This window comes from Hermetia illucens, chromosome 4, assembly GCF_905115235.1.
Source record: "Hermetia illucens chromosome 4, iHerIll2.2.curated.20191125, whole genome shotgun sequence".
Classification (NCBI taxonomy): domain Eukaryota; kingdom Metazoa; phylum Arthropoda; class Insecta; order Diptera; family Stratiomyidae; genus Hermetia; species Hermetia illucens.
Genome location: NC_051852.1, coordinates 108,504,006 through 108,525,033, shown reverse-complemented (window position 1 = coordinate 108,525,033; position 21,028 = coordinate 108,504,006). Strand labels below are relative to the sequence as shown.

The 21,028-nt window shown below is 41.1% G+C and overlaps 1 protein-coding gene across 1 annotated transcript in view; it reads right to left on the bottom strand.

The window, feature by feature from the left end:
* The window catches only part of LOC119653795 (rhotekin-like), a 195,528-nt gene extending 176,255 nt beyond the window's left edge, over window positions 1-19,273 (bottom strand). Inside the window, exon 1 of the mRNA XM_038058806.1 lies at window positions 18,784-19,273. The gene's annotated coding sequence lies outside the window, so the exon portion shown is untranslated. The remainder of the gene's footprint in view (window positions 1-18,783) is intronic.
* Between the last annotated feature and the right edge of the window lie 1,755 nt (window positions 19,274-21,028).

Here is a 21,028-nt window from a genome sequence, read left to right as displayed (position 1 = left end):
GCGTAACGTAGCCTGCGTGAATATGGCGAAAACGAGATTATTTTTAATTTCCAACAAACATTTCATTTAGCAATGTAACCAAGCAAAAACAGCAAAATCACTGTATTTGATGCGATCTACAAGTTGTTATTGAAACGTTATTGCATCCATAAAAAATTATTGTTTGGTGGCTTTAGCGTCATAGATCCATTATTATTAAATTTTGTGGTTTTTAATTGAATTTGTAATATATGGGAGAGCGGAGTTTTTAATGAGCCGACGCGACCTCTCGTGCAAAACACAGTTCATGAAAAGGGACAAATTGAAAGGGACAAATTCCACGAATAGGTACGGGGGTAATTTTACACCTTCGAATTGGTTACTGTAAGAATATGTGAAATTGCTTAGACTGCGCTAACAGAAGAGAGACAATTGGACTTTTGCAAGCCAGCATTCCCCGATATATGGTCCCATTCGCTTGAGGAAGTGGTTGAAAATTGAGTTTCTATGGTAGATTGTGCTTTATTCGAAGCAGTCAAAACCAAATCCTTTTTTCCAACAAAATTGATATCATATTCATTATTTTTACCGTTTTAATCTACTTTAAATTCCTATATCTTTAAAAAGTAGACTCTGACCTTATTTGGAATGCCATCCTTTGGAAGAGCGAAAGCCTCTTTGAAGCTCACGTTTGGTAGAATCTAGAACCTTCAGACAGGATTGAAAATTATGCGGGTTCTTTCAACATTGTCTGGGTTAGGGATCAGGCTGCTAAATGTTCTCTATTTTGGCTCTCTGAGAAAAACTCGAATCCTGGAGAAATCATCCCCTTTACCTCACTCTCCCATCAAATCTGCCTTCGTAAAGAAGGATTTTGGACGTGGAAATTGTGAAGTCATCCTTCAGTCCACTTGCATTCTTAAAATAAAGTCCCAGGCAAAAATATACAACATTTTTTAGAAGTGGCAAACTTTACGGCTAGTGGCCCACACTTGTGACCTTTAGAAAACATAGATCAGTGTTTAGTCGTATTCCCACGAAAAAAATTTAATAGACTGTTTGGAGAAGGAAAACGAGCATAATTTTCAGCCGAGCCACGAATTTTCTCCCAGTAACTCTATTCGTCGTAACACATGAGTGCTTAGCGCAAGAACTATTTCACAGAAGACATTTCAAAGAATGAGCCTCCAAATGAGGGATGCCTCAGCACGACAATCGTGGCTGACAAGTATGTCCCATAATTTTGCGATATGGTGACGTGTAACTGAAACACTGGAAAGGCTAACGGGGCGGATTTATCGAAGCTTTTCTTAAAACGCGTATGCAAATAAAAGAGTTGCCATTAGAAGCCGATAGCTCTCAACCGCTTCTGACCAATAATGAACACGTAAAGTCGCTGGCCCCCCAAAGAAGGAGAGGAGCAATCGGGTGAGATTCTCTCTAGGCTCGGAGTTTTCTCGGCGGGGCGGCTCGTATGATTTTCACCTCGAGTTCGGAATTTTCTACTAGGATGAAATCCTAAAGTGAAATTAAATTGTAGAATCAGTGGAACAGGGAGACACAATCTATGCTTTGTAATTGTTAATATAGGTAAGGCCATATAGAGGTGCTTTTCCGAACGTTTCATGAGCTTCGATCATCTGTTTCAATGGACGTGACGACACCAGTGAGGATAACTCGAATATTTCTTCTGGCCACTGTATCAAAGTCGGTGTTATTAATCAAGAAAGACAAGTAATCCGGTGGAGGGCAGCAGTCCATTAAGGACAAGAAACCCCTACTTCAATCCACAGCGTGAAACTGAAACTGGAACAGTCCGCATAATATTAGGGTCACAGAAAAAAAATGTGCCAGGGGTGACAATTATGCACAATATCTGGGTGACAAATAACTCCTGAAATTACTGTTAGGAGCCCCGGGAAAAGATTCGGGAGAGGGAGAGATGGAGTGGAGAATCATTCCTCTTGTCCCCCATGCCCGCAAGCGGGATTATGATCTTTATTTAACTCGGTACTAGCTACCATCTTACATGTAGATATTATGTGCTTCTTCTTCACATTTGAGTAACCGACAACTGAACTTATTCAAGAAGCCATAGAGAAGGTGCCGTTTATCATAATTTGTTGACAGCGAAACGTCTTGAATTGCTGTAAAGAATGTTTCTCTCACACAAAATAGCACACCATTAGCCATATATTCGATGTTAACGCCGGACAATGATGAATGTTTGATGCACTCTTCGTGGATGTTCTTCTCTTTAGACCAAAAGTATATTCAACATGGGATCTTATTCTGCACTTTTCAAAATCAAAGGAGACAATTTATTATCTGCCAGGTAGCATGCTGTAATTGGTTGGAACTATATGGCGATCTTTCTACTCAATTAGAGGTTGATGCTCAGTATGAAGCCAAACTGCTATTTGATATTTGGTATACAATTTGATGTCGTCAATATACATACAAACATTGAATTGTTTCTTATAAATTGCGATATATACCACGTTTGGCTTAAAAGCCGTATTTGCTTCAATGGAAAAGATTCTACGTCTGATTAGTATACCCGAGGTGTGTGAGGATAGCTTCTTGCCCCAATACTTAGTCGCTGTTCTTAGTCCATGTACTCGAGAAGGGCAATCAGGCCTGATTTTGCGACAGTTTTGGCGACTGTAAATATAATGATGGGAGGTTTGTGAATTTCTGCAGCATCTGCTGCCTCGTCGTTGTTAGCACAGAGAAGCGAGCAGGAGTACAGAGGTTGCCATAAGGTCAGTTGGATTTCAACTGATCGACACAGCATTAGCAATCAGATTGACCACTTTGCAGTCAGTCGTACATTTCGGAGTTGTCTCCCTGGATGTGCGAAACAAGAGAGGTGCTGTAATCGACGAAAGGGATCACCATCAGTTGGTCCTTTACTTTTGCTTGCCTGTTGCGGCCACCACTTCTCGTAGTGCTCGAAAGCTAGGATTCGGCAAGTTCAACACCGACCGCTTGAATGATCCAGCTGCCGCTCGACAGAGAGAGAACTATTTTGCTGATCAGATGACAGGTACCCTGAGTAACTTGCCTGAGAATATCGATGGAGATTGAACCGCCACCAAACCGGCATCTTCATCTGCGTCCCGAAAGGACATCATAAGATCTAGCTGACTGCGAAATCGTAGGAGCGGATGGATTAACGGAAGGGATTGAAGGTTCTTCTGACCGCTGCGAGTGACAGCGGGCGTGACGCGCACAAATGCAGTGTGCGCTGTGACAAAAAGAAATTTGTTATTGCGCTTATCAGGGAAGCGGAAAATGCTGCAAAATGCAATGAATTCAGAAGCGTATACTGCATCACGAAAGAACTTGCATGTGGTCGCAAATCGTTTGATGGTCCTGTGTCACATACAGATGAAATGGCTAGTGGGTTACGGATTTTTTCTCCTAACAGAAGCGAAATAATCTCGGCCTTCAATGCACTCAAACCGAGTAAGGCCGCTGAGCTCGACAGTCTCCCCGCAGAGATGTTCATTGCACTACCTGCAGTTTCTGCAGATCTGCTACTTCCACCCGTGTGGAAATAATCTTAAAACGCATCAAAAAAACACCTCGAAGCTTGATCGAAAGAGATCTCAACCATGGTCCACATCAATGATGAATGCTTTTTAAGGTTTTGTGTAAACACAAAACCTTATTAAAATCGGTTTACTGTCTGTCTGTCTGTCCGTCTGTCTGTCTGTCTGTCTCTCCGTCACACGCATTTTTCTCGGAGACGGTTGCAGCGATTGACACCAAATTTGGTGGAAAGCTGGGAACTGTGAACGCTCACGCATACAGTGAATTACATCCTTTAATGACGAATTTAAGGGGGGGTCCCCATACATGCAAAAGGGGGGTGTAAATTTTTTTTTCATCAAATATAGGCATGTGGGGTATCAAATTAAAGGTCTCGGTTAGTAGCCGACGGTCTTAGTTTTGACATTTGTTGAAAAGGTGGGGAGGGCGGGGGGTTGAAAGTGACCATTCCTTTACGGGGGCCATTCTCAGAAACTACCAAACCGAAAAATCTGAAAAAAATCAAGAGGCTGCCACTATATGGTGCCTGGGCTCCGAAATACCTTCCACACTGATATCTGCACAAATAAAGTTAATAATAGTATATTACTATAATTTTTAGTAATTCGCTACAATACCCCCCTTAAGTTCATGCTATGACCACGAAATTTCGTAACAATATAGGATATAACATAGAGCATGATCTTACCAAGTTTGCTGGAAATCGCACTATTTCTAACAAAGTTATAATACGTCAAAGTTGTCGCTTCTTTGCAAATTCAAGACTATGAATGTCAATATCATTCGAAAATGGATATTCTCACATAATATATACATATATTACGTGCTACGTACTAAGAAATACACAAAACCTTTCCTACCTGAAGCGTCCAGCTTCCAGTTTCCCGACTTGTTTAAAACTGCACGGAGTTCAGATCTTCGCTTCATTTGTTCTACATCAATTTTCTGAACGTTTTTAACAGCGTGAACAGGGAGTGTATCTGGCGTGCTGAAGAACTAATAGCTGTTATCAGAGCGACAAATGATGGCGCGAAATCCCATGTGCTGCACCGAGGTAAAATCTCAGATAAATTTGAAATCCAAAGCGCATCGATAGGATTGCATCTTCCTCTTTTTCTTTTGCCTTTGCCCCATTCACAAGCGCCATTTTTTTCTATTAAAAGACTGATCTAGGTGCAGTCGAGAGAATTTCAAATCCCCATCCAGCGTATCAAACCACCATTGCTTCCTTGCTTGCAGCTGCCTTTTGGTCGTTTACCATCGACGGCAGTTGTTTCGACCGGGCTTTTGGTCGATGATAAAAGAGTAACACCGGCCAAAACAACGGGAGGAGTTGAATAGATGACACCTGTTCGCTCCCTTACAGGATCACGAACCTTAGTCAAATGGCTCTGGATATGGAACGAGAGGCGAGTAGGATTGGATTCAAGGTAAACACTAACAAAACCAAGGTTCTCAGTCTGATGGGCTATCGCCCTTTCCCTATCTTTCTTAGAGAGGAGTACATCGAAGGAGTCGATCAATTTGAATATCTAGTAAGCATCCTTCTTCCGACAGCGGCATCGAACCGGATATTACTAGACGCAACAACAATGCAAGATCCACTTTCGCTGCCTTGTCTAAAATCTAGAAATGCAGTCATCTCAATGCCAAGATCAAGTTTAAACTGATCTGTGCTAGTGTCCTTTTTGTCCTGATACTGATTCAAACAAAGAACTTGGCCGACGAACAGACCTGCCACCGGTGGGCGATGTGATCGGAAGGCAGTGGACGTCACATAAAGGAAGGGTCACCAATACATTGCCTCCTACGCCATGTAGTGCAACCCACTCTGGCGAGATGGCCGATGAGTGGGTCATCATAAGAACAATTGACGCAGAAGAGTAGAGGGGGAATGCCAATCTCTCTGGAAGTCCTGTGGGAGTTAAAGCGTATTTCAGCGAACCGTGAAAGATGGCACGTAGGTCTGATTGGCACGTATATACCCCATTAATACAGCAGTCATAAGACTCATGATCTTTCTAAATTGCAGACTTGGCTTCTCAAGAATTCTGCCCCTAACCTAACTGGGGCTTGCTTCCCCTTTCCAAACTGATGAGATTGTTATAAAATATTCTGATTTTAGAAGAATAAGGTGTTCTTGTCCTTTGCTGAAAGCTTTTATGGTATGGGCGACTGCAATTAGAAAATGCAATAGGTTTCTGGAATATTTTTGGACAGGTGGTAACTTGCCATGACGTCCGTAATGTGCAATCTCTCTGAAAGCTTTTCTTTTCTCCCTTTAACCATTGATTGAGTCCAGGACCCAAAACACAAACCTCTTTTGGTCATTGATTGTGGAGACGAATAACGTTATTAGCTGCAAATCAGACTATGAGTCTATGTCACAGTACTTTCGCAAATCAAACGATCATCCGAAATTCCATGAACGCTGGCATGATGTCATCTGCTGAAGAAAACTGTCGCTTTGGGTTCCTTGGTCTAGCGTCGGGAAGATTTTCAGCATAATCTTCAATTACGATTGAAGTTCGATTAGAAATCGGGCCTGCATTTCTAGCTACTAAGCTTGTTCTCATTACTTAGTTGTCACTCACAGATGGAGTATTCGATTTGCTCCTTTGATTAGTACGGCTAATTGATGACTCCACACGGAGACAAGTTAAACTTCATGGATGATAGATAGATCGGGTCTGTAGTCGGAAATACAAATCGATTATTTTTCACAATCACTCGGTATTGATTGACAATGTTTTGCAAAGGAAACTTGTTTAGTTCCGGGAAGTAGGTTATGAACAAGTTATTGAGTACCCTGCAGAAAGCCCACGATAACAGGCATGGACGATAAATTCATTCAGCCGAATTGTTTGAACCACAGCTGTCTAGATCTTCTGTATCTGGTAGTTGACACCGTGTCTACCAAAATTTTTAAAGGGCCCCTTTAGTATCGTTGAGCGGTTCTCAGCTACGTCGGGATCTTGTCTTCATGATTTTGAGATTCTATTATGTATAGCAGTTGAAGTAATTTTGCTGTCCCCGTTTTGTTAGAAAAGCGTATTCCTATTATTTCCCCGTTAAAAAGATTTGTTTGTTTACTATAAATTAAGGATTTTTTTCGCAGTTCGTGCGCTGTGATGAATATGGGTTTAGGCATATTTTTGTGGTCGGAAATGAACCATATGAAACAATTCACCGAAAAGGTCAACGTGTTTGCATCTTCGCTAAGTGTTGCTTATATCCGTGGATTCCAGTGTGAGAATACAATTAAGATTGATGACGAAGTACAACATTTACTTATTTAAATTGGCTTTCGCCGAGGTTGAAAAATTTGGTGTTAACATTTCTTGCTGAACCATCGAAAATAATAGACCATGCCTGTTCGGGACGAATTTGCTTTTCCTACTCAGCATTCTCGGAGATATAATAACAGGTGGTTAAAGCGGATACTGCACATGGTTTTATCTCGGTACCGGGATTCGGGCGTATCAAAATCGGCTCAATGGGCGACCAGTTATTACCTAAGTTGTGCCATCTTTGTAGGTGTTGTCGATATGCTGATTCGTAAGGCAAGATAAGTTATCAGTGCGAACGGCAGCTAATTTATCCTCCTGGGGGTGCCATGGCTTTCGGTACTATATTAGCTGTTCTCCTACCTCGCTATGAAAAATGTGATTGTTTTCAATTTTTAAAATTCATTTTGTTTCTTCTGGGTCTATTTAAGAATGTGTTTAAATCTATTTATCTTTGATGGACTCTGTGAGGTGAGAAAATCCCTCGAATACTGTTGCGTTTGTTATTCTGAGAGAATGAATCTTATATCATAAATGCAGGTAGAATCGATTTTCTTATTTAGCAAACCCAGATGCTGTCCGGGGAATACTAAACATTTAGCAAGTTAGAGTGCGCACTCGTTTTAACGGTTACCAATTACCATCCAATCATATCACGGCTACATGAAGTTATTAAAGGCACATTCATGCCGGAGTCATAGTTGCCCATTTATATGGGATTGCATAATAAATTATGATTTTATGCATAAAAGCAAAAACGCACACCAAACAAGTTCTCTTCCGCTTGAAGACGATTGTTGCCATTGCTCACGGTACAAAGCCAATAATCCGTTGACGCAATTAATGCTTGGACGGTCAGCAGTGGCTTCTTTGCTGGGATCCACGGTGATGAATTTAACGGTGAGACCCCATTCCGTACACACACTCGTGCACACAATACAGATTGCATTCAAAGTACGCTCAATTAATCAGAAATTGTTTGAATTTATTAATTCATAAAGCAAATACCATCTGAACGGTACCGAGCATTATCATCAGGAGTAGGTTCAGGTGGATCAGGTATCCAGTGGACGCAAGGGTCCATAGGTGAACTCCTCTCAACAAAGCAGTCGCCTAATCCGACGCGGCGATGAAAGCTTGAATGGTCGCGTGGACCACGCCACAATGGAAATCGGAGAAAATCCACTTCGCATAATGTGATCAAGCAATCAACTTTTAGATGAAGACTTTTTTGAGGTATTCTCAGGCAAAGTTAACAAAAACTTGATCGAAGCGGCATAGGTGATAATTCCGATTGACCGTGAAAGTCTGAATCGATTTTATCATTGATTAAGATACTTCGAATGCTTGCTAATTTGCATTTGTTTACATTTCTTGAGTGAGGTATGAAGCGATTTTTGTGGGGCAAGGTTGGTATTGTGCGTGGAAACCGAAAGTGCATTTTTGTGCAAGGAAATTGGAAGTCAAAAATATTCAGATGAGATCAATTTGTATGAGAAAGAAATTAACGATGACTTGCCATTGGAAACATGAAACGGCTAATTTATTCCCAATCCTTGAAGGAACAAAAATAGTATTGTATTTATGTAGTGTTGCACTAAAAATATATTCACTTTCCAATGTTTAAAAAAGTGATTTGCAATGATGTGCGTCACTCGAGGTTGAATTTCATTAAGAAGTTCAAACTTTCATGTTGGAAGATTATCGGAAAGAAAGGTAGTTGCTGAACAATATTGCTTGTATTCTATCTTCTTTTTCAAATTGGCTCACAAATTGGAATGCGTTTGATTACGTGTGTTTGTATTGGTTGGGCAGAGACACGGCCCCTGGGTGCTCAGATAGTAGTAGTCCATTATACTCAGAAAATTGATAGTCCTTGGTATAAAAAGTTTTTCAAATTATGTCTTAACTAAATTTATTCCACACTCGTTGAAATCTTGATATTAGCTAAACCAATTTCATGCCCTGACAAAACGCAAACTCTCGATCCCTTTGATTCGCATGCATTCCATCATCTCATCAAGCCGTCATGCGAAACGCGAAACCAGCGCGTATTTATAATTTCATAAAATGACATACCTAAAAATGTCTCAATTACCGGTATCAAACCGTTAGGTAGAAATGCACCCGATTGCAAACGAGCATGCTAAATCACATAGCATTGTGATACTAAATGTGTGAAGAAAAATAGACGGCGATCATTTGTTTTACCGTTGTTGTTTTTGTTTAAATTTTTAAGTATTATAAAATTTTTTGGAGGCGGGAAGGGATCTACGAAACCGGATGATAAAAGGATAAAAGATAATACGTATGTAGCAAAAGGTGGAAATGCTGCGTAGAACCAGATGGATTTCCTCAGCAGCTCGGAACCAGAAATGAAAGAAATTCGTACGCCATGGAATCGCGGGTTCTACAGGCCCGCTGGGTTTTCGAGACACGGCCAAGAAAAGACAGCGGAAGACGAATAAAGACGCAGCTACCCCAGAACGATCTATAAAAAAAAAGACTTCTCTTTCAGACTACTTATTTTTACTCCTCAGTCTGCTATCATCATCAACGGCGCAATAACCGGTATTCGGTCTAAGCTTGCCTTAATAAGGAACCCAAGACATCCTGGTTTCGGGCCAAAGTCCAGCGATTCGTCACGTCATCGCTCCATCTCAAACAGGGTTTGTCAAGTCTTTTTTTCTACCATAGATATTGCCCTTATAGATTTTTCGGGCTGGATCGGATTAGGTGTCCTGCCCACTGCAACCTATTGGGCCAGATTTCATCCACAGCCATCATGGTATCGCTCATAGGTTTCGTCGTTGTGTAGGCTACGGAAGTCTCCGAAGAATACATGAAAACTGGTTAGATCTTTGATCCTATGGTGCGTAGTTTCGAGCGGAGCGGTTGTAAGCTAAAATAGGCTCTGTTGGCTGACACCAACCATGCGTGGATTTCATCGTTCATCGTTGTTATGGGCTGTGATTTTCGACCCTAGATAGGAGAATTTGTGAATCGCCTCAAAGTTGTAGTCTCCTGTCTTTATCGTTCTCGTTTGACCAGTGCGATTTGATGTTGTTAGTTTTTTTGGTTTTTGGTGCTGAAGTTGCCAGTATATACTTCGTCTTGCCTTCATTGATGTGCAATCCAAGATCTCGCGTCGCCTGTTCGATTTGGATGATGGCAGTTTGTACTTTGCAGGTTGTTCTTCTCATGATGTAGATATTGTCAGCATGGGCCAGTAGTTGAGTGAATTTAATGAGGATGGTGCCTCTCAGATTTACCTCAGCATCACGGATCACTTTTTTCACGGCCAAATTAAAAAGGGAGCACGATAGGGCACCTTCTTGTCTTAGACCGTTGTTGATGTCGAATGGCTTCGAGAGTGATTCTGCTGCTTTTATCTGGCCTCGCACATTGGTTAGAGTCAGCGTAGTCAGCCTTATCAATTTCGTTGGGCCAGAGAATTCTTTCATGGCCGTGTACCGTTTTACCCTGGCGATGTTATCAGAGGTGGCCTTAAAGTCGATGAAAAGATGGTGCAACTGATGGCACATGTAAGGCATGTATGTTTATGGAACGCTTTTCGCGCAAACCAGGTTCTTACAACAACCATTTCGTGTGACAATGATAATTGAAGAATCTCAGTTTGTTATCATTGGTATTCCTATGTAAGCTGGCTGTTAAAATCTCCGAGTATGATTTTGATATTATTAGTATAGAGTAGTATAGAGGTATCCTTCTCCGACTCTGCAGTTTCCTCTGTAGGGTATGAACGTTAATGAGGCTTATATTTCGAAATTTGCCTCGCAAGTGCAGAGTGACATTCGCTTATATTTTCAAAGCCGATAACGGCAGATTTAATTTACATCAGCCCTATACTGGGACAGGGTATTGACTAGCTGCTGGGCAACATTCGATCTGTACAAGAAGCGCACGTTCCATGATAAAATGTGCAAATCGTTATTACATTTTCGTTATTACGTTCGCCGTTGTGCAGTCAATTCAGTCCGAGCCTCCTTTTGTGGCTTCGTAGTAAGTTGTTTTCCGTGCATGGTTGTCAGCCTTTCCCAACCCCCAACCTGGAGGACCAGTCGGTATAGTTTATCCTTTGTCCTCTTTCGTGTGCAGCTCTTCGTTAAGAAAGAACTCCCAATGGTCACCACGTGGAGGTGGAGAAAGGGTTTGGTAGAGCTGTTGGTGTTGTGGTTTCCCAAGTTTTATGCTTCATCGTGGGTACCAATCCATGTTTCGCCTTGCGACCTATACTACCCTTTAACCTCTTCTATAGGCCAACAAATAATTTTAGTCGAAAATTTGGAACAATTTGAAAAAAAAAGTTATGTTGATTTACAAATTTGGTGGAGATATTGGAATTAAGGGTAACTTTGAACCCAAGGCATTATACGCATTACTGTGATTTTTTTAAGATTTTTGGTTGGATATTTTTGGAGATTTGGATACCTAGTATTGACAGTAAAGGGGCATGAGCAAACAGGCACCCAGTCGTCTACATACAGCTCGGCGCTTCAGGTATGAAAGGTTTTGTTGATTTTTTTATGTAGGAATATTTGGATAGACGAAGATACCCTTCATATATAAGTTGTAGTGTATATTCTTTGAATATTCCCGATTTTGAATTCGATTTATCTGCTAGAGATTAAGTAACTGCCTCATTTCAGACCTCCGCACTTCTCTTGTTTGCAGGCAATGTTGAAACTAATACCAGGCTCGTATTCAATAGTTGATTTGACATATGTCAGTGCCACATTGGAAAAGAGAATGATCTAGTTTGTTAGTGAGAAACTGTAACCAAAGCGACCACCAGGCAATTTTGCTCTATAGAAAATGGGCCATGTAGTGAGGTCCGTTTCCATATAGCTGAAAATCATTATATCTCCGTGAAAATTTCATCAAATGCTGTTGGGAGACCGTGATCCTAATAGTGCAGCTTCTGAAAAGGTAGGATAGATGATGAGGGGCATAATGAGAGCACGCGATGCTGATTTTCTCGTATAGAAATGTGTCAGAGAAGAAGTACAGGCGTGCTAAAATCCACATTTTTCCGACAGTGAGGCAAGTTTAAAGCCTATTGTATATAACTTCTAATCAGATGTAAATTGGTGTGTAGGTATTGGCGAAACCTTCAGATCCTGGCAACTGAAAACGAAGTAATGTTGAAGGACAATGCAGACATAAAGGCATTGATAGTAATCAAAAAGTAGATGCAAATGCAAGAAAGGCTACCAATCACAGTGTTAAGCACCAGAATCTACACTTGGACTGGGAAATTAAATAAGCATAGTAAATTCTAGCTACAGAATAAAAGCAAATCAAAACGGATGGCATTCTCATATTATATAAAATCAAAATCATGACACTCATAGGTTCAGTAACTAGTTACTATCTTTTATCGAAGCATCTGCATATAATGCGTGCCTAGTGCTTAGTGGAGATCGAATGTAAACTTTGCGATAAGAAGAATGGGATGACTTCTTTTAATATATTATACTGCCTAGCACTTGCGGAATGACATAGCCTGAAAAGAGCTTGGTCAGGTGCAACTAGACGAATACCTCCAAACCCTCGCAAATGGGACGGGATTATTCAAGGACCATTAGAAGGGCATAAAATAACCAGCCAGGTTGCAGTTTGAGGTCCCAAAACATGGCCCCACAAAAGTTATCTATCCATTCATTCATACACATTTTGATAATGTCCGAGAACTACCTTAGGTAAATGAGTCATCTCAGCAAGACAATAACTTTCTAGCAGCTAGCGACAACAATGCTAAGGGCGCTATTCGGAAGAATATCACATCTGATAAGGAGTAAGTAAAACTTAAGGTGGGATAGAAAGAGGAGCTTGTAAAAGCCACCAAGAATTTTTGAAATACTCTCAAACCAGAAAGAGAGAAGTCTCATTTCCTCTTACAGTAACGACTACTCTCTGCAAAGGAAAACTAAGCAAATAAAGCAACATGTTCGAAGTAAGCCGCCATTGGGACTTGATAATGGTAACTACGCGCCAAACGGAAGAAGAAAAAATCTTCTTCAGTCAAATTCTTCGAGCAGTGATTCATTCATACCTGACAATAGGTTAGCGCGCGACCTTCACATAAGAAGGAAAGGTGCTCTGGATTGCCTGCGGAGGAAAGTTAATCTGAAAGAAGTTCCTGTACTTGGCATTAAGCGCCATCGAATATCTAACGCGGGAACTTAATAGGATTCTTTAGGTCGGGTATTTTATAAGTGATGCAAATGCCAGTCATAATGATCTGCAAGCCTGCAAGAAATTAAACCTTAGAGCAAACATCCTGGCGCAGTACTTATTAGATCATTGCTTTCACATGAAAGAGGTTAACAGAAATACATAGCCTAGGCGCATTAAATACATATTTGCAACCCTGGCGAATTTGTAAATGGGAAATGATTATTGGGTAGGTCTTACGCTACCATGGTGGAAAGCCAAACCCTTAATTGTTAAGCTCGATCTCTCCCAGATTTGAACCCCGGTTGCCATGTATATTTGTTTTCGATTTAGGGTTCTTCTATTGCTGCAGGCTTAGTGCTTGTAGAGCAAACGTAGTTATATTGGATACTGAGACCCTGTGGATACCCTATACTGCAAAAAGGAGTGAATAGGTGACAGAAGCCTGGCGGAATTGATGAACAGCAGGTGGAGTCGTGATCTAAATTCTGCACCTTGCTCAACAATGACTCGAAGAGTGTGAATGCTGCCGGTGTAAGATGATCGAGAATGGACGCTAACCTGCTCTTGTCGATTGCAGTGGCCCGAATCACTTAAATATCCCTGCGACTGTCGTACTCAGGATAGTTGTCCTTCTTCGGAAATGCAACAGTCATCCCCTTCTTCTAATCCACGGCAAATTCTCAGATTTCCTGGAGCAATGTCTGTGACTATGGTCCGGTTAAGCAAATTGATAGCAAAAAATGACTTCTCCTCTACTTCAGTATCCTTATCTTATGGTGGTCTGCCACATTATACAATAGAGAATTATAGGGAAATATCTTTTCTGCCTTTTAGGCTACTGATAATCGTGGATAAGAAGCCAATATTCAACTTAACCAGATGTATGGGACTTTTTTCCGAATAGGCAGTATCTCCCTCGAAAATTTGGATATTCTAATTGATGAACGCGAGGAACATTCCTGGGTAATACTACCTGCTTTGATCCGAACTGTGGGCGGATTTACGTTGGATATAATTCGCATCTTTGGCGTGTTTTGTAGAGATGAGGCAGCGTCTGATGAGTTGCCTCTGCCCTGGTACGAAACCGAAGCCGTCTTCGTTCCTCTTTTGATTTTTGAACTTTGGGTGTTAAACAAAAAAGGAGTCCGTGGACCATAAAAAATGGGAGTAAGTTAATCTCCATTTGGTTCGGTCCGACATCAAGTAGATGCGGACTTAGGATTCCTCAATCCCTAAACAAAATACTATCTGAGTAGATAGGGAGAGTCTTTGTATTATCAGCAGAATCATTTTGTTCCATCATCAGAAAAATTTAATTAGCCCATGATGGCTTACAACTCTGCCAACTTATGTATATAGCATGCTCATCCCAAACCCGGGTAAAAGAGGGGGGTTTAAGGCAACGTAATTAGTACTATCCTCAGCAAAAAAACCGTGATCGGGGAATGCGAAAAAAAGTAGAGGTGGATGCCCATAACTCTACCATACTGCATCTTACCTGATCACACCCCTTCGCCAAGGCGGTATAATGCAATTGACCTGGGCCGCCAGGGTTCGGTACATCCCTTCATCCATCTAGAAACCAAATAGTATGTATAGAGATAGAATGAACAGTCCCGGACAGGATTGATATCATGCAAATGACTGCGCAAATTAATGAATAACTACGTTGTTGGATCGTGGAATGTTAGATCACGGAGCAAATATTGTGATGTCAAAGACTTACTTCAACAAGCCAACAAGTACAAGTTCAGGATTCTATGCAGCCCTGGAAATGAATTGGAATGGTGACGAGATGGCATGAGATCACACCCAATCTTTAAAAGTAGGAAGCCGACAGGGAAACGTGTGTTAGGAGTCGCTTTCATTGTAGATGGGGACTTGGGCAAACCTATATACGAAAGATTGCATTAAAGCAAAATATTGTAATATATGGATTTTCAACATATATACCTTAACTGAAGTAAACAAAGAATAATTTTATGACAGTCTAGAAAGACTATACGACTCATTGCCTACGAAAGGTTGGAAACAACAAGGACCAACTCATTGACTTTGCAAGTAGCAGATATTTAATCAGAAAATCGCCATGCTTCCCACACAGGCGCATTCACAAAAGGCATGAGCGTATCCAGACCATCACGAAAAGATGGTCATCCAGCATCCTCGACGTGAGATCATATCGACGAGCAAATTGCGACTCTAACCACTACATGGTAAACACTACAGGTGCCGAATTTCAAACACCTGGCGAATAAAACTAACCCAATCGAAAATTTGAAGTTGAAAAAATTGTTTACTTTTCCAGCTTAAAATTTAATTTGAATTTAATTTAATTCAATAGCGGAATAATAGCAGCCAAACTGGAAGCACGATTAGGTCCTATTTCCCAGAATCTCACGGTTGGTTTAACGATGAATGCCAGGAATCATTTCAAAAGAAAAACAAGGCAGGCAAACAATATATAGAGCAAAGCATAAGGAAGAAGCCGTAGCCTACATAGCCACCAAATCTGTGAGCGATACCACGAGTATCTGTTTGTGGATAAAATCCAGCTCAACAGGTTGCGGTGGGCGGGTCACTTAATCGGTATGAATGAGGATGATCCAGCCCGGAAAGTCTATAAGGGCAATATCTATGGTAGAAAAAGAAGACGAGGCAGACCCAGCCTGAGATGGAGCGATGGCGTAGGTTAGGACGCCAGACAGCTTTGAAGGATATCGAATTGGTGGACCTCGGCGCAAAACCGGGGTGTCTGGAGTTCCTTATTAAGGCAGGCCTAGATCGGATACCGGTTGTTGCGCCGTTGACGATGATGATAAGGAGCAAGAGAGATAATTACGAAAATCTCCGAAGGGCAGCTAATAAAATATTAAAGCAAAAGAAACGAAAATACATCCACATACAGACAACGCTGTGAGCAACAACAAAAGCAGAGCCTGATGCGTGAATTATTCCAAAACCACCCACCCACCTACCAGTACAAAACGGGGTAATGAATGGGTGCGAAAGTGAAACACGTAAGAGATGGGCCTTTTATTTCCAAGAATTCTTCAACCCCGCCTATCGTCTTTCAGGATTTATCAGCACTGGCGATACTGGAAGCCTGACCCCAAGCGTAGCATAACCATTCTGAGTCACAGCGACCGAGTGCTCTTGTGCCAGACGCGTCCAAATGCAAACAAGATTACGGTCTGGAGAGGCCACTGGCCTATATGGAGGCCATACTCGATATATTCTATAATTCGCACTGCCGAAGCTGCGGAGAAGAACGGGAAACCCTTAGGCACCTCTATGACGGTTGCCCAGCCAGCCAGGCTACGGACACTAGGTAAACCATTCTTTGAAGACCTCAGAGAGATTTCTAGTAGTAGTAGTAGTTCTAGTTCTGCAGTATGGGAAAGCTCTTCCCGTCGTCAATATTACGAGCCTTGAGCGGAATAGATTCCGCCCCCTTGCTTTTACCATAGAAGTCATGGTTTTTGGCATCAAAACGGCGCACCACAGCGCTAGTTAGGTTTCTCGAGCGGTTACTGGGCAACCTACTCAACCCTTTGCATTCAAGTCAATCACCAGAGTCTACAAGAATTATGGCAGAGCATAATCAGAAGAAATAGAGTACCCAATCAAATGCCCAAAATCAATAAGTTGTCCGGTAAAGATGACATCTCCCCTGAACCCATCACACCAGGCGATCCATGGATTATGAAAGCTATCTACACTTTGGTTCTCTTCATCTGCAACCAAGAATAGACTCCACAAGAATAGTGAAAAAGTTTGAAATGCCCTATCCGCAAAAAAAGGTGACAAGCTGAAGTGCAACTTACAACTGTGTACGCCCTATAAAATTTTCACGCAGAATTAGACTGTACACCGACATGACTATTGGTGAATACCAAGTAGGTTTTCGGACTGGAAGATGAGCGATTAACCAGTTACTTATGGTCAAACAGGTGTTAAAATAATGTTGGAAATTCAACATCGACGTCCATCAAATATTCGTTGACTTCAAGCAGGCATATTGGTAGGTATTTACCGAAATCTACTGTAGAAAGTAATGTTCGACGATCAACGTATGAACGACACTCGGATACCTCAAAGAGTATTCGGACGAAGGCCGGTGGAAAAACTTTGAAAGCACTGGGTAGATTCTGCTGGCGAAGGCAAGGCATCACTGTTCAGATTTCGAAATTGGAGGACGCGATCGATGGGTAGAGATGACTGGAAGAAAAACATCCTGAAGGCCAAGGTTCAAAATGGGCTACAGATCTTCAACGGCGGCAGGAGCAAATTCTGGACTGAAATCTGTTACGACTAAGATTAAAATATAGGATGTATTCACAAAGGTATAAATATCTTGAAACTATCTTTAATATGAAAGATTTCCTGGCATTTATATTTACCTTCCAAATAAGGGGAACCACTCCAGAAAACAATATATGAAAGAACCATTCTTTTAAATTTTTACATTGGGATTATTGCAAGTTCTGTCTAGAGTGAATTGCGAAATAAGAAAAATGCAAGATTTATAAATGGACTGTGAGTTGAAGTGAAACTCTTTAAGCCACAAAATTCTCGAATTCTTTCGTCACCCCAATTACGTCAGGTAGGTAATTTTACCCTCAAGCGGAACCAACCCATTACCATTGAAAGTTGAGTAGTTTTGGAAGACCTGAAGTCGAATTTTTTTGCAAGATTCAATGGTTAGTTGATGATCATTCAGGAGAGCTAAGTATTTCCTGTTACAACCTCTACTCTGACTGGAAGACCTGAACGATAACTGATTTCATTTGATCATCCTGTTTCAGTGCCGTCAGACACTGAACACTAATCCTTTCTTTGATGAACCGTACTTTACCGTACAGGACTAGGGAAATGAGATCCTTGTTGATTTCTCCTGGTTGCAATCCACTTATGTATACCAATTTATTGCGGGGGAAGTGATTTTGAAAATCAAACTTCTGAACCTGCGGGGTTATCATAAACGCTAATTTAATTTTAGTTTGGCATAAAAACTATATGAATCAACCAAGTTTTTGTTGCCAGGAAAAGAATTTATTTTTTCTGATGAATGAATTTTAATTTTTTATATGAACCGAGCTTCATCTAGTTCACCCTATATGAATGTTATAATAAACAGTTCGTCACGGTGGGTTCCCTGACAGAATAAATGGTTATCAATAGAGCGTGTTCAGCTCTCAGATCACTGTTTTCCATCAAGAATGGAATTGAAAACTTTGTTGGGTATCTCACCAAAAAATATGATTGAGTTAAATATTTATTGCTTTTCACCATACCCCTTATGCCTGACACGGTTGCTAAGAAAAAGAATAATTCATATTTGGAATTTCGGAATCATTTTGCATTTAAACTAAAAGCCACACATCAGAAACATATCCGCTACATTAAAAACTCTGCACAGAGGAATGTAGCGCATGCAAAGTTTATTCCAAATTGGTGCAAAATTTATTCTTTGGATTTGTACTGTAAATGTGTCTGGTATGCGTTTCCTATGCAATATTTCAAATTAATTGGCGTGCCAGTCTGTGTGTATGATGTGTGAAATTATGTATTGTATCAAACAGTTTATACGCTCCAATTGTCCTACCATATACGGGGCGCAATTAAATCCCTATAGGACGTCTGATCAAATTTAACCGTTAGGTTGCCAGATAAAATTCAGATTATAGTGAAATATTTCGCAATCCAAAAAACAGCACTAATTGATCAAACATAAGATATCCTTGCTTAAACTCACTTTTATCCTGGGAGTATCTGCAATCTTAATCCACACCTTTATTGCACAATGTTTAAATACCACATTATTGCAGTCTCAACATGGATAAGTAGGCACAGCAGCAAAATGTCAAGCCAGCAGAACTGCACTTAGTAGGTTGGTCTCACTTCCATTCACTCCAAATGCACTGCACTGCACTTAGGTTGCAACCATCCAGCACGGAGCCCGGGAGCTATCCGAACGTTACCTTTCTAAAAGCAATCACGACTTGCATGCAATACCTCGAAAAGTTCACACGAATCCGCGTTTTGGTTTCAATTTCGATATTCGATTGATTGTAAATTTGGTTCAATTGTTCACTAATCTCACAAATTGAGCGTTTCCTCAAGCACTTGACGATATGACTTCGGCAATCTTTTCTTGGAGGCACGGATAAGTAAAGTATTGTTTACTCCATGGCGTAGCGAATGGGGCGAACGTTAGACGAAAACTGAATTGCCGCCAAGCCAATGTGCGGCGGTTCAGCGTGGCTCAGAAACCAAACGGGGCCCCAACGTGGCCTCATTGTGGGGCTCCACGGTACTGTTTTGAGAAGCAACAAGCGCATCTCGCACCGATGTTTCCTACACCGTTCCAGCATAATGTTCGCCAGTGCTCATTATTGTTTCGGCCTTTTGAGCCGCTTTGTGGGAATTAATCACCAAAATTAAGTGCTTTAATCCAGTAGTTCAATAGGTGAAAAATGATGGTAATTGTAGCGTGTAATGGTTGTTTGGAGAATATGCACATTTTCATTTGCACCGCAATTAAGTCAACCTCATTTCACTCGGGCAGACGCGAAGTTTATTGTGTTAGATTATGGCTGCAGCGACAGCTTTTCAGCCAAGAAGCTTCCTCATTATGATTAGAGGAAGCAGAGGAAATCGGGTTTACATTCATGGAAAACTCCCCTTCAGGAAGGTTTGGTTTGTTGGAAGTTCGGGTGACTATGGGCTTTGTTTGCTTGTTAACCATTTACTCTCCCGTCATTGTAGATAAATTTATAGTTAGCCAATATCCTTATATGCTACCAGATTTTGGACTCTAGCAGGACTTCTTTTTCGTGAATATTTTTTTTGCTGATTTGGTTTTCTGCCAAAGTCGCAGTTTTGCGGCTCACTTAATGCTAAACTGAAACCAGCAGGATCTCACCAAACACTAGATTTTTCCCGGAAATTTTCTGGAATTGTAATTTAAATAGGGGTAGTTTACACCGAAGCAGGGGAAGGTTACTGAAGACACTCGGGTTGTTCTGAGACAGCTGATGACATTGCAGGACGAAAGGGAAATTTACTGTATTTGACGAAATAATGGGTGAGCCTTATAAGCTTAGAAAGGAGGGAAATGATCAGAATATACAGAGTTCAGGTTAAACAAAATATGGAGACGCCAAAGAACGGGTCATTTACATAAAAGTAAACCTTATTTCAATTTGTACTGACGTGTAGAATAATGGCATCCTTAGCCAGTTATGTCGGCAGGATGAAGCCATATACACCTCGATGCCGATGAGGGAAATCTGATTTTCGACCGTTGGGTTGAATACTTCGATGAGCCACTTAACAATCAAAATATCATCGAGTTGGAGGTCCCGCCAACCGTAGAGAACGGACAAAAGCTGGCATCATTTAGAATGGAAAAAACAGTGTGCTCAATTCATCAGCTTAAAAATCATAAGTCGCCAACCGAACTGGTTAAATATTAAGGTGGCTAAACACACCAAGCGGCCCATCAACTTTTGCTTAAGGACAAAGCAGGATATCACGCAATTATCTATAAAATATTCTCCACTATGTTACTAGTCCAGATAGCCGCATATCAAATACCAATATACCAAAGAGGCTTCATACAAATCAGCAACAGATCATATTTTCTCTCTGCTGCAGATGATAAGAAAAATGTTAGAATATGGCAATCAGATGCATCATCTTTTCGTCGACTTCAAGGCCCGATAGTAAAATCAGAGTAACGCTATACAGGGCCAGGGGAGAATTCGGTATCTCGGCCAAATTGGAAAGATTGCTAGATAGAGGAGTGAGACTATTGGTCTAAGCAAGGAGATGCCCTGTCATGCATCCTCTTTAACCTGCACCGCATAAAGTGGGCCACGTTGCTGAAGTTAATGCGAGAGGCACCATCCTCTTCAAATCCACCCGGCCTATGCTGACGGTATTGATATATATTGTATTATGGGGGTTGAAGAGGTTCAGATGCACTAATTAAAGTT